The sequence below is a fragment of the Hypanus sabinus genome, chromosome 17, assembly GCF_030144855.1.
Source record: "Hypanus sabinus isolate sHypSab1 chromosome 17, sHypSab1.hap1, whole genome shotgun sequence".
Taxonomy (NCBI): Eukaryota; Metazoa; Chordata; class Chondrichthyes; order Myliobatiformes; family Dasyatidae; genus Hypanus; species Hypanus sabinus.
Genome location: NC_082722.1, coordinates 45,063,622 through 45,082,782, shown reverse-complemented (window position 1 = coordinate 45,082,782; position 19,161 = coordinate 45,063,622). Strand labels below are relative to the sequence as shown.

At 39.8% G+C, this 19,161-nt stretch overlaps 1 protein-coding gene across 1 annotated transcript in view; it reads right to left on the bottom strand.

The window, feature by feature from the left end:
* Positions 1–18,885, bottom strand: part of znf536 (zinc finger protein 536) — a 504,202-nt gene extending 485,317 nt beyond the window's left edge. Inside the window, exons 1-3 of the mRNA XM_059992966.1 lie at positions 18,824–18,885; positions 17,004–18,316; positions 6,216–6,331 (exon numbers count right to left, since the gene is read on the bottom strand). The gene's annotated coding sequence lies outside the window, so the exon portion shown is untranslated. The remainder of the gene's footprint in view (positions 1–6,215; positions 6,332–17,003; positions 18,317–18,823) is intronic.
* Between the last annotated feature and the right edge of the window lie 276 nt (positions 18,886–19,161).

Genomic DNA, 19,161 nt, shown 5'->3' with positions numbered 1-19,161 from the left:
GAGGAGAGAAAAGTGGACCATAGGACAAAGGGAAGGTGGAAAGTGATAAGCAGGTGAGAAGAGGTAAAAGGACAGAGTGAAGAAGAGAAGAAGAGGGGATGGGGAGGGAAATTTTTCACTGGAATGAGAAATAGATATTCACTCCATCTGGTTGGAAACTATTGAGATGAAGTAGTAGGTGTTGCTCCTCCACCTTGAAGGTGGCCTCATCGTGTCACAAGAGAAGACCATGGACCGACATGTCGGAATGGGAATGGGAATGGGAATTAAAACGTTGGGGCACTGGAAGTTCTGTTTTTGGCAGATGGACCCGAGGTGCTCGACATAATGGTCCCCCAGTTTGCAACATGTCTCACAAATGTAGAGGAGGCCACATTGGGAAAACTGGATGCAATAGGCAACCCCAGCAGATTCACAGGTGAAGTGTTACCTCACCTGGAAGGACTGTTTGGAGTCCTGAATGGATGAGGGAGAAGGAGGTGAATGGGCAGGTGTAAGACTTTGGCCACTTGCAGGGAAAAGCATCGGGACGGAGATTGGTAGGGAGGAACGAATGGACAAGGAGATCATGAAGGGAGTGATCCCTATGGAAAGCAGAGAGCGGGGGGAAAGGTAAAGATGTATTTGGTAGCAGGTTCACTTTTGAGGTGGTGGAAGTATAAGAGTAGATGGACTGGCTGCATCACAGCTGGTATGGAAACGCCAATGCCCTTGAATGGAAAGTCCTACATATAGATACAGCCTAGTCCATCATGGCTGAAGCCCTTCCCACTATTGAGCACATCTACATGAAACATTGCCACAGGAAAGCAGCATCCATCATCAGGGAGTCCCTCCACCACGCTATGCTCTCTTCTAGCTGCTGCCGCCGTGAGGAAGAAAGAAAAGGAGCCTCAGGACTCATGCCACCAAATTTAGGAACAGTTATTAACCCTCAAGCATCAAGCTCTTGAACCAAATGGGACAACTTCACTGCACTTGCCCCCTCATTGAAATGTTCCCCCTACCTATAGACTCACGTTCAAGGACTCTTCAACTCATTTTCTCGATATTTATTGCTCATTTATTATTATTATTACATCCTTCTTTTTATATCTGTGCAGCTTGTTGTCTCTTACACTCTGGTTGAACACCCAAGCTGATGTTGAATTTCACTGATTCTTTTATGGTTATTGTTCCATTATAGATTTATTAAGTATGCCCACAAGAAAATTAATCTCTGGGTTGTATATGGTGACATAGATGTACCTTGATATTAAATTTACTTCGAATTTTGAAGTTGCGGAGGATGATGTGCCGGGTGCGGATGGACATGGCGTGCTCGGTCAGGGCAAGAGGGACGCGATCACTGTTACGGCGGCAGGAAGATGGGCTGAATGCTGATATCTAGGAAACGATGCAGGTGAGGGCAGCATAAATGGTGGATGAAGGGAAACCCTTGAAGAAGGAGGACATCTCTTATGTTCTAGAAAGGAAAACCACATCCTGGGAACAGATGCGGTGGAGATAAAGGAGCTGAGAAAAGGGAATAGCATTTTTACACTACACAGTGTGAGATCTTTCATTTGTTCACTATTTTATGAAACATTATGGTATGTTAATCATGTTTGCCAATATAACTAGAGCAATCACACTTCAAAAGCAATCCTTTGGTTTGTAGTATTTTCTTCTTTTAAGTACATGATAAATGCAAACATATCCTACTTGCTAAGAAAGTTAAAGACCATAATAAGAGCTTCTATTATCAGAGCATTTCCTCTGATACATAGGCAATGCTGCAGAATGTATATAACTTCAAACAAGACCATCTTTAATGTATAAATGTTAATCCTTGATGGTACCAAAACTTCTGCACGATTTTGCTATCGAAAATTCATCAGAACTATATTTTTCCAACAGCTTATGCAAGCAATAATTTGTTTTCGTGTCATTTTAGATGTTCTCACCAGCATGTCCCTAACAAGTATACCGATATCATATCTTCTGACAATGCCAAATATCGTATCTCCAAGCATGTACACCACCATCACAACCGCTGACAGGTATGCTATTATCACACTGCCAGACAAGCATACTGTATTTCACCCATGACAGATATACCAGATTCCTGATAATATCCTGGTTTTAAATTTCCTGACAAATATACCAGCATCAAATCATCAGAGACATATATTCTTATCAATCTCAAAACAGGTAATAGCAATATTACACCTCCTGTAAAATATATCAGTAACACATCCCTTGACAGGCACATTATTATGAAATTTTCCAGGAAGTATAACAAAATCTGATTCCTGACAAGTAAACCATTACTGCATCTCCCAATCAGCGTACCACTTGAGTACCATGTTTCCAAGCCAATATTATATTTCCCAACCAACTTTACATTGTCCTATCATTATATCAATATCACATCCCCCAATCAGTATCACAGTATCACATTTCTCAACCATTATTCCAGTATCACAACCCTCAACCAGTGTCATATTTCTGAACTGTCAGTCCAATGTTATATCCTCCAACCAGTAGCACATCTCCCAACCAGTATGCCAGGCCCACATTTCTCAACCAATATACCAGATTCATATTTCCCAGCTGGTACACCCTTCCAGTAGACTTGGTGAATATTAAATGCAGAACAAGCACACCACTTCAGAGTCACATTTCCCAACCTATGTGTCAGCATCAGATTGCTTGGAAATAAGTTGTCTGAATTTTATTCCAGGCAAATATTACAGCATAGTTTGAAAAGACTTTCAGTACTGACCCACAAAATGACAGAATAGTTAACAAACAGTTGGTTACACATGCAAATTGCTCACCCATAACATTTTAGAACTGGTTTCAGAAAGCAGACGAAAAGTTAACTCTTTTGCTTCCTAAAATACTAAGATAACTCTACAAACAAGGGAAAATCTGCAGACGCTGGAAATCCAAGCAATACACACAAAATGCTGGAGGAACTCAGCAGGCCAAGCAGCATCTATGGAAAAGAGTACAGTCAACATTTCAGGCCAAGGCCCTGCTTCAGGACCAAAAAGAAAGGGGGAAAATGCCAGATTAAGAAGGAGGGGGGTGGGGAAGGAGTACAAGTTAGAAGGTTATAGAACAAGCCAGGTGTGTGGGGGAGGAGGAAAAGAAGTAAGAAACTGGGAAATGATAGGTGGAAGAGGTAAAAGGGGCTGGAGAGAAGGAATCTAATAGGAGAGGAGAGTGGACAAGGGGGAAAAGGGAAGGTGGAGGGGCACCAGGTGGAGGCGAGAAGCAGGTAAAAAAGGGGGACTAGAGTGGGGAAATGAAGAGGGAAGAGGGGAAAGTAGGAAAAAAATAACCAGAAGTTGGGGAAATTGATGTCCATGCAACCAGGCTGGAGGCCATCCAGATGGAACACAAAGTGCTAATCCTCCAAACCAAGAGTAGCCTCATCGTGGCAGAAAAGGAGTCCATGGGCAGTCTTTACACTTCGGTTACTGTGAATCAGGATGACCTCTGCTGTCCTACACACACAAAATGCTGGAGGAACTCAGCAAGTCAGGCAGCATCTATGGAGGGAATAAGCAGTCAACATTTCAAACCAAGACCCTTCATTAGGAAGGGTTTCAAACCCGATGAAGGGTGCCAGGCCAAAACATCAATTGTTTATTCCCCTCTACAGAATCGGCCTGAGTTACTGAGTTCCTCCAGCATGCTCTGCGTATTGCTCAAGATTTCGAGCATCTGCAGAATCTCTTGTGTTCAGATTTCAATCAGTGCATTGCAGGTACACACGGGCTCAATATTCTCCAGTGTGACTAATTATACAGTAAAGTTACATGAATGGAGCATGGGTCAGGGCTGCGGAAATCTGTTATCATCAACTCAGCCAGAACTAACCAGGACTTCAGAAACCTTTCCCTAGTGAAATAAATCTTCTTTTTCAGGACCATTAATTGATTATTTTATGAAACAAAAGGATAAAGAAGTGATTTCAATAAATTACAGTTCAAAATACTAGCTGCACAAAGGAGCAGACATTCACTTACAATTAGTACAGCAGCTTACCAAGCAGCCCGTATGTCAGACAGAAGTTACTTTATTTCCTTTACTGCATCTCTGTTTATTGTTTATTAAATTATGCAGAACCATATTATATACTAAAATAATTGCATTTTAGCTGTAAATAATAACAAATGCACTATCGCCAGTACCATATAACTACATACCACAGAGCAAAAATACTTTAGTTACAGAGAATTATTGACCTTCAATTAATTTTGGTGCATATTCTTCGTAGAGTGCAATATACATACTTTTTTTGTTATCATCAAGGTCTTTTTTATGATTAAATTTATTGTTGTATTTATACAGGTTAATCCGATTAGCCAAAAAGGCCAGTCTATCTTGATGTTGCGGTCTTGAAATAATTAAAAGCAACAAATGCACATGCAATGATCTAAAATGAAAAGGTATTGCCAATATAAAAGCTGTAACACATCCTCTAATGAACCAGTAGTCGACCTAGCAATTCGTTCCTATATTCAAGTATATAACAGCTTAACTATTCCATGTATAAAAAATTGTAATTGTTCATTCTTAGATCCCACGATTATCTTTTCTTACAGTTTTCTTCAAAAATGTTCAACATTTTGCAGGTCACTTGCCAAAATGTGACCATTTTGCAGCTAATCAGGGGTATTTGTTTCTCTTTCAATACAAATGATGATGATACTTTCTTGATCATCAAGAGAGTATGAACGTCAATACATGAGCAAACTGTATTGCACCAGTTTTTATTTGTTCAACCCAAGATGGGAGACTTTTCGAACACATTGTTTTTCAATGCTATTCAGGCAAAATACTGAAGATAATTGCTCAGATAAAGTAAATAGGATTCACTGTAGGCAGTCTGAAGTCTTAAATGACAGCATTCTGAAACTGAGTCAATTACTTCAGTAGCCAAGCCTCTTAAACCTGCATTCATACTCACAGATAGTTGCATTAATCTGCTATCAACTTACCTTTAGTATTTTGAATCATATACCAACAGTAAGTGTTAACTTTTCTGAATCAGGTCTTAGTACATATAAATTAAGCACAAATTATTTTACTAAATAAATAGTGCAAAGATTAACTGCCTAATCAGTTTGAATAAATGAAAACATTCAAATAGCAGAGATCTAATATTTTAGACCACCAAACATATTTGGTCCATGTGTACATTTCAGAAGAACAGAGTTGTAAATCTTACTTTTGTAAGTTTACACGTGTTTAAACTAGGGCCTTATATACAGTTCTGAATATTTGACAATGCTGTCTTGACTTTAAAGTACTTGGATTTCCATATCTTTAAGCAGATTTATTGTGAGTTCCTTTAAAAGAGTTGCAACATTTTTGACTGAGAAACTTCCTCAATACATTGAAAATATTTTTTTGAGCTCCAGAATTGATTCTCTTGCGGTGATATTCTTTTCAAGTGTATGTGTCAAAACAAGCATAGAGCACAAAGAACAGTCAATATTCAGCACAACCTCAGTTCTCTCATACTAGTGTCGGCAGATGAAACTTGAAAGACAGAGCCATTTATCCTCATTTTGTGTACCAAAATGGAATAGTACAGTCACCTGGTAAAATTCAAGTCTAGACATTCACTTCACTGATATGTTCACAGGTTTAAACTCTCTAGCAAGCTGATGTTACACTCTGCCAGCTGTGCTTACATTGTACACTTTACTCTGGTGAATTGGACTCAGCCACCACTCCAGGGTAAAAAAAATTCAACACTTTTGGCAGTGGTGTCACTTGTGTTTAAATCCAGGGTCACTGACCTCTGAATAATGACCAGACTTATGCTGCCTCTTCAACAAAGTAATTGCTTTCCCTGAAATTGTAAATTGCAAGAAGACTTCAGATAAGCGTTGCACATCAGGATTAACAAATTTCGGAGAAAGTCTGTGCCTCCCTCCTCAGAATCCAAATTAAAATCTCTTGAAGCATAGAGGTCAAACTGCATACTTTACTATCTTCCTTGTGATCAGAATGATAGATGTTTTTTATAAATGAAAGGCAAACCTCGTATCAGAGAGGAAAAGTAACATACCATTGAACATCTAAAATCTCAACCCTCTCTATATTTGCATACTGTAAAGAATTTTTTAAAATATTCATTTGATCAGAAATATTCCATAATAGATTCAATATTAAATGTGTAAATGATAAAGTGCCACCAGTCATCTCACCAATTTTATGTCTTGCAAGACGATCAGAGAGGAGCTCTGGCAATGATCATGCCAATGTTCAAATCCCAGATCTTTGCATCCCCTCAAATCAATGATGATCTGTCATAGCAAGTAACCTGCAATAGAAAATAAGAAGACAAATAGAGAAAAATATATCAAAATGATGTTGTATGTACTTCAGTCCAATGACTAGGGACAATTTTGTGCCAATGAGGATGCTTAGATTTTATTGAACACATTATTTAATTTTAAAATGTTTCAGTTGTCACAATATATCATAGCATGTAATTGCAGGGTAATTTTGTGTGTCCACGCAGGAGCCAAAAAGAGAAAAAAAATCACATGTGCATATTTAAAACCATGGTCTGCTGCTTGTACTCCTCCCTTTGAGTTAAAAGAGAGAAGCATAAGCACAGACTGACTTGTTCAAGATCTGTCCCAAATTGAGCACATAATCTGACTGGCAGCAGAGCCAAGCAAGGGTAGTGGCCCAGTGGGGAAGGGCCACATTCTAGGGTTCTTCTCCCACGGGAGTTGAGGGATGGGGGGGCGGGGTGTATACCCCTGAACAAGTGTATGTAAATAGGAAGTAACAGAGTGCCACCTGGGTAGCAAAAGTGTGGAAATGTAAAGACTGTAATGGAAACATTTGTAAAGGACTGCGAGTTATTGAATGGTTTATTGTATATAATTTTATTTTTGAATAAAGTGTATTTTGATTAAAAAAAAGGGTAGCTGAGTCAGCAATGCTGCTTTTCGGTTGAGATGTTAAACTGAAACCCTACCTACCTGGAGGTAAAAGATACATTTGCAATATGTGAAGAAAGAAAGTATATCTCTTGGTGTCCGGGCAAAAATTCATACCTCAGCCAAAAACAGCTTAATCTGTCATTCATCTCATTTGCATTTTGGGGGACATTGTTGGACACAAATTGACCAGTATAGCCACCCACAAAACTAAAGAGATACTACTTTAAAAAGGATCCATTCCATGGGAAATGCTTTGGAGTGTACCAAGGCTTGACTGATACCCAAGTATATCTAACAATGTTTTGTAGACCATGGGTTTTTTTAATTGCATGTATTTCAAAATATACATAAAACTTTACAGGAGTACAAAATGCATAACATTTGGAAAGCTATATATATCAAAAAGCTCTGAAAGCATAGATATCTTGTAATAAATACAAGTGTTGAAATTCTCATCACTCTGAATAATTTCTGCCAAACTGACACATTTTTAAAATTTGGCATATGCCAGAAAGCAGGAACCATTGCAAAGAGGTTTTACAGCCTAAATATTTGATTGTTTCTTTTGAAAGCCATTAACTTTAATTCTTTAATGACAATTCATCCTTTTCTAGCTGCCCATCCACTCATCATCTCAGCCTGAGTCAGACCATTCAAACTCCAAACAACCCATTTAGTTATGACCTTCCCTTTGAACATATCACTGCTACCACAAGGATTTCTCATCTCCACCTTTGCACCATGATACATCTTCACCATCACCTCAAACGGTATTCCATGGAATAACTTTTATATTACATTTCAACACTCACATGACCAGTCTTCAATCTTTAATCCAATTAACTGGAGCTCAATTAAAATCCTATTTCCTTTATCTTAACCCAAATCAAGTTCCATTCAACAACTTAAAATTCACATATTAAAATCCCCCACTGTGTTCTCTCCTCCCTGACTCTGTAATCTCCTCAACAAATACCTTTCTATAGGTCTGACATTCCTTGTAGTCTGAGTCCTATGTCACCATCATTCACATCCCTCACTACTGAGGACTATGCCTTAGACATACTAGATCTATCTGACACAATGCCCCTCTCTCTCTCTCTCTCTCTCTCTCTCTAAGAGTTGTTTAGCGCACTTCACCATGGTTGAGATGTTAGGCACTTGTTTCATTATGCCTCCTTTGGCATGCTATGAATCTAAGAACATCATATAAGAATATAAAAAGCTACAGCAGGCCAAGTGAATATTTATCTTTGCTCCAACATTCAATAGGCTCATGGCAGATATTTTATTTCAACCCTGTTTTCCTGCAATCACCCTCTATCCCTTCTAGAAATCTACTGTTTCTTGTCTTGAACTGTCTTGTGACTGAATCACCGCAGAACTCCCCTGACTGGAGGATGATTCCATCCCGAATTTTCTTCGTAGCTCCATCCTAAATCAATGGCACTTATTTGAGACTCTGACCCCTTGGCTGTGTAGCGATGTAAAGCTATCCACTTTGCTAGAAAAGTGAAGTTTTTTTAATGGTGACAGATTCATTGGGGTTGATGTTCAGTGGCTGGAAGTATCTGGGTATCAGTTAAACTTGAGGTACAGGTGTAGCAGGCAACTGAGGCAGCAAACAGTGCATCACACTTCTCCCATGTCAACCCTTCCAGGTGAAGCTGAGATTCACATGCTCCTCTTCAACCTGGGTGTTCGCATTCAGCACACTCGATATGGATTGCCATTAGTAGACATTAAATAGATAAACTGCTTTGCCAGGCACCTGCTCTTGGTCCACCATGATCCAACTGGAACTCTAGGTTATAAGCCATTTCAACTCCCTGCCCATCCCAGCTGTGGCCTATCTGTCCTTGGTCTCCTCGGTTGTCAGGGTGAGGCCAACCGTAAACTAGAGGAGCAGCATCATAGATTCTGTCCGGGTAGTCTAAACTCTAGTAGTACGGACATTGAATTTTCCAATATTAGATAACCCACGCCCCCACTTTTCTGCTGATGTGCCCAGCTCCGACCTCACCCTCCACTCTCAGCTTTTTTTTCTTTCCCCTTCCCCACCTGTTCTGCCTAGTACTTGCTCACCTTGCCCACTCGGTGCCCCATCCCCTCTCCTTCCTTCACTGTTCCCTTTCTTTGCCAAACATCTCTCTTCATACACCACCTTCCTTTTTTAGCAGCAGACACAAAATGCTGGAGTCCTGACGAAGGGTCTCAGCCTGAAACATCGACTGTTTACTCTTTTCCATAGATGCTGCCTGGCCTGCTGAGTTCCTCCAGCATTTTGCATGTGATGCTTTGGAGCTCCAGCATCTGCAGATGTTCTCTCGTTTGTGACCTTCTTTTGTCAAATTCCATAACCCGTAACCCCTTGTTGCTTCCTCAATCAGCTCCCAATCTCTGGCACTGTCTCCCCCCCTGGCTCCATCTGTGCATTGGCTGCTGGCTCCACTAATCACTCCCCAGCTTCTACCTCACCCCTCCTCACTTCATTGTACTTCACCTCTCCCTCTCACTTCTTTATACCTGCTGGTCCTGCTGCAGTGACCCAGCACAAAACAGCCACTAACCTTTTACCTCTACAGGTGCTGCCTGAGCCAATGAGTGCTTCCAGTAGTTAGTTTTTGCTGGTATACCAGACCATTAGAAGAAGATTCAGGAGCAAGAGTAAAGATGAGTTATTGCAATTAAGTTGGCACCTGGAAAGGCTATGGAGGGGATTCACCAGAGTGTTGCATGGGATGGACAGTTTCACTTGCAGTTCAAGAGAGACTGGCTTTGTTTTCTTTGGGTGGAGAATACTCAGGGGACGGGGGAGGGTTGGGTGTGAAACTGATGGGTATACAAAACTGTGAAAAGCAGAGACAGAGGAGATGGTAGAAAACTGGTCCCACAACAGTGGGATCTAAACCAGAGGGCATAGATTAGGTCAAGGGGTTTGAATTTTAGAGGGGATATGAGGGAAAACCCTTCCTCGAGAATGTGTTTGGAATCTGGAATGCACTCTGTGACGTACTCTCAGAATATTTAAGAAATAGTTGGAGGTGCACTTCAACTGCCAACAAATAGAAAGCCATAGTCCATTGAAGTTTAGAAGTTCAAGTGTTGGTAAATTGGATTAACATAGGTAGGCACTTGATGGTCAACATTGCCAAAGGTCCCATTTCTGAGCTCAATGAGTCCATGATTCAATTACTCTACTTGTGCTAATTGGTCTGTAGTTCCCCAACTTCTATTTCCGTCCTTTCTTAAATAGTGAAGCTACAATTTTCATCTTCCACTCTGTAGGAACTGTTCTAGAATCTACAGAATTTTATATCCACTATCTCCAAAGCCATCTTTTGAAAAACATTGTGATGTTGGTTATTAGGTCCTAGGGAATTTTCAATTTTTGTCCCTTTTATTATTTCTCCAGTACTTTTACTTCAATAAAACTAATTTCTTTATGCTCCTCAATCACCCCTGGCCCACTGGACTCCATTGTATCTGAGCAATTTTCTGTGTCTTCTTTCATGAAGATAGACCCAAGAAATGTGTTACATTTTTCTCATCACCTCATCTTTATGGCTAGTTCTGTAAGATAAATGCATTAACTTGTGCTTCAAGAGATCCTGCAGATGCTGGAAACCTTGAGAAGCACACATAAAATGCTTCAGCAATTCAACAGGTCAAGCAGCCTTGAGGGGAATAAATAGCCAATGCTTCAGGCTGAGACCCTTCATATTCCAGCTCTGATGAAGGGTCTTGGCCTGGAACGTCAACAGTTTATTCTCCTTCATAGATGCTGCATGACCTAACAAGTTCCTCCAACATTTTTCGTGTGTTGCTTAACTTAGGCCACTTTCTTTTACAGTAATATAAAAACTTCTAGTTTACTCTCTTACCATGTTACTAGATAACTCTCTTATCGTACTCCCACTTACGCTGATCGCCCTTTGCTGAATTCTGAGATTTATCTAATCATCAGGCTTACTGGTTGTTTGGCAACATTAAGGGTTTTTTTGGATATTGACCATAATGAGAGGGAAGGGATGAGCCATCATCAGATGGTGGAGCAGACTCAATGGGCCAAATAGCCTACTGCCACTCCTATGTATTATGCTCTTATAATTCCTCTTTATAATCATTTTTCCTGTTTGTTCCATATAGGGTCAAGAGTTTATTGCACTTGTTCCTGTTCAATAAATTGTTACTCTGAAGCATCACGGGTATTTTCCTATATTGCTCACACCTATTCTCTGATGCAGAGGTAAATTTTCCTACAGTACAGCTCTGCATACGATTGAGAAAAGCTTCTCCTCTGCCTTCATTCATGCTTCAATGGACCGATTTCTAATGCTAAGTATCACAACATCCGGAGAAACACCAAAGGAAATTTGCTGCAGCTAACTCCGAAAAGCCCTTGGAAAGTTTAACAATTTAGTTTGATTACTTTGATTATCAAGGCTTATGTGTTGTGAACTGATGACATTAACACTAGATCATTAATACAAAACCAAAAATGTTGTTCATGTATTTTATTCAAACTATTTGATGATAGGTATGAAGTATATAGATGGAGGCTGATATCCAACTGAATCCATTATTTTCCTTTTTTTATTGGTTCTTCAGAATTAAAAGCATTGTTCAGTTTCTATTTTACCAATGTATTAAACAGACCACACACACATCAGATATGACTCTTTATTACGGTCATATAAGAAAAAAGTCTGCAACTTCTTGTTCCTGTGTATATGCACCTGCTCCTGTTTAAAGCAGACAGGAAACATTTTAAAATGTGGCAGAGTGATCAACATCACCAAGCTGACAATGAACGAGCAAGGGGAACATTTTCAGGAATAATGGAAAACTGAGCCTTACAAGATGGCTAACAAAGAACAGAATCAAGTACGTTTTACTTGAATGAGCAGTATGACTACAGTAAGGGTCAACAACTAAATGAAATTACTTGAAGAACTAAGAATGATGAAAGGCAGAAGGAGCTTTACCCTCGAGAAAAAGACTTACATTCACTTGCTTCACTGGCTTCCAATATTTTATTTCATTTCCTCACTTATTAACTATTAAGTTATGCCATTTCAGATAAAAAAGATTGGTACTCGAGACTGGGAACTTCGGTATGTTTGCTCCCATTCTATCCATTCCCAACCGTTGTGTGGAGTTTGTAGCACTGAGCATTTCATGGTGTTTATGCTCCATTCACTTCAACCAGCACAATACGCCCAAGAAAAGTGCAACTTAGCTGAAAACTAAGCAAGCTTGGAATTCCAGCTAAGTACTTGATTGAGAAGATATTAGAATTGGTGCATAAAAGAATAAATGAACAATGAGTTCTAATGCTGACAGGCCAACAGAAGGTTAAGGTCACATACAAAAAGTGAGTGCATGATTTATCTTCACAGGAACATTTGGGCATTGTGTTTGTATCTATATAATTACAGCTGGGAATTACTGATCTATAAACGTGTGAAATATATACACTATAACATTTGCCATTTTCTGTAGAGAGCCTTACGTTGTATAATGCAAATACAACATTTTCTTAAAACTTGAAATTAACAATTTTTAATAAAACAAAAAATAAAAATAAAGTAATTTAATAGTGAAATGTTATCCTCCCAAAAATGACAGTTTATATTCATTTTCAGGGGTTTGTAAAATTTATCAAATGAACCCCTATTTAAAACAGCCTACATACAGTTTATCTCAAACATTCTCAATTCCAATGTAGAACTAGTAATTCAGAGTGAAATTATCATTATTTCTAACTATTCCACACTGCAGCAGCATAACATTTATTCCACATTCTACCGCCCCAACTAATGTTAATCAGTCTCCTGTGATCGGCAAGTATGCACTTTGGACTTGCATCTACCAGAAAAAAGACTAACATCTTAGTCATCTTACACACTTATCTAACAAAACTAGGGAAATTTTACCTTTTCAATTGGCTTCAAAATCCGTGGTCATTAAATACTACTCCATTAATGTCTCTGCCCTGCATCCTTCAGAATACCATGACACAATTGCAAAAGTACCAAGGTAATATTGGGCTTGAAGATATGCATTTGTTACAGCATCTTAAGCATGTTTTATTTGTACAATAATTACCACAGAATATTCCGTGGCAATTAACAGCTGAGAGTTGGTGAGTTTATTGCTTGCACTTTATTGCCGAGCATATAAGGGATAGGATTCATACAATTGTCCTCATCTCATAACATATTATTTTCAGTCATGTTTTAAATGTATTTATGTTACAGAAAGAACTACAATTCATCACGTGGCAGAAATGTTGAACTGTGTAAGTTGAAGCATGAAATATTCCAGGAAACTCATCTTGAAGATTACTTTTCCCACAAAGCAAAAAGATAAGGCAGTGTGTTCAATTTGTTGTGGCATTCATCTCAATCTTAAAAGACAGACATTAGCTTGTGCTATTATGTCAACCTATATAAGAAAACATATATAAGCCATTTGGGAGTTTTCTATAGTGACTGGGTATCACAGTTATAAATAGCTGAATGCAACTTCAAAGATCAAATTGATAATCATTTCAATCTTCCCAACTTCTGCCAATATAGTTTATTGATGTGCACAAACACAAGAAAATCTGCAGATGCTGGAAATCCAAAGCAACTTTGCATGTATTGCTTATTGATGTGCATCCTGATCTGAGATCTCTCTAGATCAATGTGGATCTGATAAGCAGAGTGATGATCAATTCACCATTGGGAAAGGGTCTGGACGTGAATGCAGGCTGGAAGGTCATGAGATTACATTCGAATGATAAGCCATATAGATATGTATTATGTGCAGTTTCCTTACTGCAAGATGAATCAATCAAGACATCTTTCATATAATAATTGAGAGGGTGTTGTACTTTTAATTTTATACTTTCTTTTTATATCTAAAACTCTTGCAGGACACGGAGAAACTGCTAACAAGGAGACTTTGATCTATCATTACAATCCTTCTACACAGGTACATATTTAAATTATGAATGGGCAGCTTCAAAGAGGTTCATGTGTACTTTATGTGATAATTGGTTTTCCTGGGCAAATTGTATAACCATTAAGTCACTTTGCTAAATTTTCTAATTATTTGAAATACATGACTGTTTAAAATTTCACAAAGATCATATTGTTTTTGTTATTGTTGTTTACTGCTAAAATGGCTGGCTCCAGTGCACACTGGGTACAAGTGCAATCCTTCAAAATCATCAAATTATAGCCATGCGTGCAAATCATTGATAGCTATTGCATTTCAAAAGAAATTAATGGACAAACCAGGGTCTTGCTGCTCTTCTGTGCTAAAATTCTGCGGATTAGACAGATGAAAAGACTCTGAATGATTTATGTATTTCACACAAAACTGCCTACCGCAAGAATATATCTCAAGACATTAATATGATACTTAAAGTGACATAAACTATTTGCTTATGTTATTTCAGTAATTAGGAAACAATATTTAATTCCAGGTCTCTGTTAGATTAGTTGGAAAAAGATGAAAAAAAAACGTGATTAACTGAAGACTGCATTTTCTGTGTCTCTATTAGATAACTGTTTTTTCTATGATTTTACTTTGTTTAACCAATCTTACTAGTTTGTCTTTGGTCTGCTAAAGTTCTGTTTTCTATTTAACGTTTTACCAATTCAGAATAAGTGAGAGTACATGGCAATGTGCAACGTTTATTCCAGTAGCGAACTGTTCTGGGCACAATAGCATTACTCTCGGGACGTTGTAAATCTGCAAGAACAAGTCATAAAAATCGCATCTTCTAGATCAAAGGGACAAACTTTGCTCGGAAAGGATAGCACGTGGTATAAAAGTCCTCACAACGGTAACAAGATGATGGGATATTTTACAGACTTGCTTTAAGAAGGAAATATTACAAAACTCAAATATCCTATCCATGATTGAAAAATCTAAGAATGACCTACTTTCTATACCCGGTACATATTTTTAAAATTCCTCATCAATGCATAAAATGATTAAATGATTTCATAATGATCATTAGATAGCAGTCCATTGCTTCAAATCGATTCCGCATTGGATACGTATTTGGTTTGTTTTGTAGAAGTTGTCGCTGTATCATCCATACCAGTTCATCAGCTGACCATCTCTTCCCTCCCCGACATCCAACCCTACCAATGTATCCCATCCATTATTTCATCGCCAAAATAACTACTTTCTCAGATTCTACTGGCCCAAGCAATCGGCATGTTCTGCAGAACACATTCGCAAAGTTTGCTTTTAAAGACGGGACCTCGTGCGACGAGAATTTCAAAATTTGCCCTTTTCACTGACAGGCTTTACTTTTAGGTGTTAATCATAACGGGACAAACACGCCACGAATACAAAATATATCCAGCGGTCACTTGCAGCAAAGATGCGTTTGCATCGTTTAACATAATAATTAACAAAATGTCTATTAATTCCTGAAAGAATATTTACTCAAGAGTTGTTCAGTGAGTTAACTATCTTTCACTCAATGTGGAAAAACTCCATAACCATTTGAGCAATTATAATGTCGACAGTAAAGTAAGAGAATGCACCATAATCCCCAATAATATTTGATATTAAAATTGCACTTATACATAGCGTCTTAGGAACACTGGAAACCAATTACATGCTTGGGAATGTTGTGATCATGTATGGAATTTATCTTAAAAATCAAGTTTAGAAACAGGTGTTCAGACAAAGTTATTTTATTATTGTGAGATCCGCGGTATGTAATTCATGAACGCAACCCGAGATGAATGAACACATCATAGATATTCGCTCATACCATAATTTTGCAATATAGAGAGCGTCCTTCACTTCTTCCTAGTTTCTTTTTGGATTTAATGAGTTAGTCGTGGGTATCAAATTATCACGAAGGTCATGAGGAAAACGATATATTTATTTCACCTAAAGGTTTGTCAGCTTTCCAAAGTAACTCACTTGACCGATGGATCATGCCTTCGGGTTCCCGACCTCCCCCACACCGCGACTACCCTTTTCCAGCATAAAGATCGGGAGAGCGAGCGAGAGAGAAAGCTAGCGATTGTTCGAGCGACCAAGCTCCCCTCGCTGGTCAAGAGATGCTAATTCACGGGGTTTGGGTCTGTCTGGCGGTGCAATGCTATCATTATCAGGCAAATCAGCCATGCGTTTAATGGTGGAATCAGGAGACATTTGCACTCCCAGGATCACCATGACATCATATGTGAAACAGCCAAGCATTAACGCTTGTCAGCTGAAGAGGTCTTAAACACTCGCCTGATGTCTCAGAGATAGATGTGCGCTTCTGTCCCACAGTCCGCGACAACCACCAGACGTTGCCTAACTTTTCCAAAGGGCATAAAAAGCGGTGTGAGGACGCGGCCAACCCACCTCTCTCACCCCTGGAAACAAATACAAACTCCTCGGCAAAATCGGCAGCTTGATCACTGTGCTCTAGTCACAGCTCTCCAGGAACTACGCGGCGACTGTACTAAAACCCACCCAAGGAACGGTAGAGACGGGGAGGAAAGTGATGTGTTAACTAGGGCGAGAATTAAAAGAAAAGCAAAATGGTCTTTGCATAATTAAAGACGTAGGGCGTTAAACTGCTGCGCGGTCAAAAAAAAAGCTGCAGTCTGTAGTGTATTGTGACACGGTGGCTGTAAACACTAAAAGCTCAGACAGCGCAGCCTGAGCAAATGACTGTTTTTCCCCTCTGAACTGACAGCGCTTCTATTTAAGTCACCCCCCCCCCCCCCACAGCCTCAATCTCCTCCTCCCTCTCTCTCAGAAATTCCAGCACACTGCCTCACCTGTAAGCAGGCGGGAAGTTATGAAAGTCGACAGAAAACCTAAAATCCCTCAGGCTATAAAAATCCCGCGATTGTACTTTAATAACCCATGAGACCAGCCTCGGAATGTAAAAGGCTTTTCACAAGCACTTCTCGTCTCTTGGAACACATGCCGCTGATATTGGACTGCAGGTCGCTCGGTTATTTGGTACACAAGGAGGGGGTGGGTGGGGAAAGTTTTGTACATAAGATGATTTACCTTAAACCATGCACGGCCCCCTCCGCATGACTTCACCTTTAGGCACGACAAGTTTCGTAAGATGTAATGTAAGAGGCTAAAGAGATGATTGTTAATACGATGATGTACAGTATGCTTCAACACAATACTGCACTGGGGGGAGATTTACAATACGACGTCAGCGTTACGTTTCAAGTCATGTCTCTTGAAATTAATTAAAACCGTGCGCAGCCGACCCTACGGCGGGGATCGGCCCGGAGAAAGCGACCCCTTTTCCCTCGTGGCTGGGAGCAGTTAAGACATTCAGGAGGAGAGAGCTCTGAAAGGGTGGTGTCTGAGACTTTACGAAGGGCCCCGGGGGGATTCAAGGCGCGATCGCTGTTGAAATTCCGTGCACTCTATCATGCGCATTTGTACAGAAGTAGCACCCAGAGAGCTGACAAATCACGTATACACTCGCCACTATCCCACACACAACAGTCAAAGCCCCGCAAGAACCGTTAAACAATATAGCGAGCGCCGCTACATCCTCCCCCCGACTTACAAAACCCAGCCTCGCAACTACTTCAAGCAAGCGGATCCGTTTTACTGCACTTGTTTAAAGATAGATACAGATTGTCAGTGTTAGTGTAGACAGCGGCTTGGCGCTCTCTAATGAACATAATGACGTAGGAAATAAATACACTGCATTCCCATTATTGTTTCGCTGCCCTATGTTGGTCCCGCTAATGTGCATGGCTGCAACAGATGGGGAGATGGATACCTGCATATTAACCGCTATTTTCATCATTCACCTGCTTAAACAGATGCTTTTCCGAAAAGTACTAACTACTAAATGACTTTGTGCAAGACCTTTCGCTGACTTGCAACTCAACTCATTTGACTTTTAAAGTGAGATGTGACACCACTAGAATGATTTTGGCCTAGGGATTAATAGACATACACGTGTAAAATGATACATCCCCCACCACCCACCTCGACCACTGAACAAATTCAAGTGTTATGAAGAAGTGTTGCCTGCGAACGATCGCTGGAAGCATGAACAGGTGTTTTCCCGCACGACCTGTCTTGTGTTTTCCCCTTCAGGATGCATTCGCCGCTCTCTTGTAAAAATGCTTCCGATTTTACTATTAAATTTCAGACATCCGTACAGCTCGCCGGGAAGCTGAGGCTGGTGCCTTTCACTCAAAAGTGAGGGTCGATCCGGAGCACAAAATGGCAGGTCGCGCAGACAGTTGCCTGTCCCAAGTTTTGACACATGGCCCAGACTTGAGCCGCCCTTGATACCAGATTTGGGAAGAGCTTAAAATCAGGTGCACGGAAGGCAGATGTACCTGTGCAACAGGGAGAGGGGGAGAGGAGAGCGCAGAGATTTTATAAGAGCGGCTCAACAAAGTTAAGTAGATTTTTTTTAAAAATGGTCAAAAGTTTGGCTAACTGCCATTTTGCATTGTGCTTCACTCTGGAATGTTCACCACTGAAAGCGGCTGTTCATTTCCGAACTGAATTAATTCATTCCACTGAGCTATTAAGGCAGCAACATTTCTTGTTGTTGTTTAAAATTAAAATGTATCATTACCATACGCAAATTCTACAGCGCCATACAATGGCTTCTCGCTGGTTTTATTATTTTCTGTTTTTTCCCCTGACAGCCCTGCATGCAAACGTCACTGGCATGGATATTTAATTATACTGTATTTTTTAATCACGGTGGAAAAGTAGGCCCCGTTGCGCTGCATACAAAGAAACAAAAAAATAGTACAAACTGACTTTAAATCCCCGCAAACCACACACTGGGTCCCCCAAATCTCAACTCGACTCGCCGCATCCTTCCTCCTTACCTTAATTTTAAAAGCAAAGCGTTGAAGAAACTCCTGCACGTAAATGAAGCGTTGTAAAAGATTGTGTTCAATGAATAATGAAGCATGTCCACATGATTGACTTGATCATTTTCTTGCACTGAGGGGGAAATAGTGGCTCAACGTGTCACGTTTGTCCTTTAAAGATTGTGCTGCTAACTGTATCGCACGCATCCCGAGAAAGAATCTTTTATTTAATCTGCCTCTTTCGGGATAAACACGCTCATTGATACTGATCACAAAACATCACAAGACATTCCCATCTTTTAGCTTTGACTCCCCCTATCTGGTAGGTGAAATGCATTGTACCATTAAAAAGC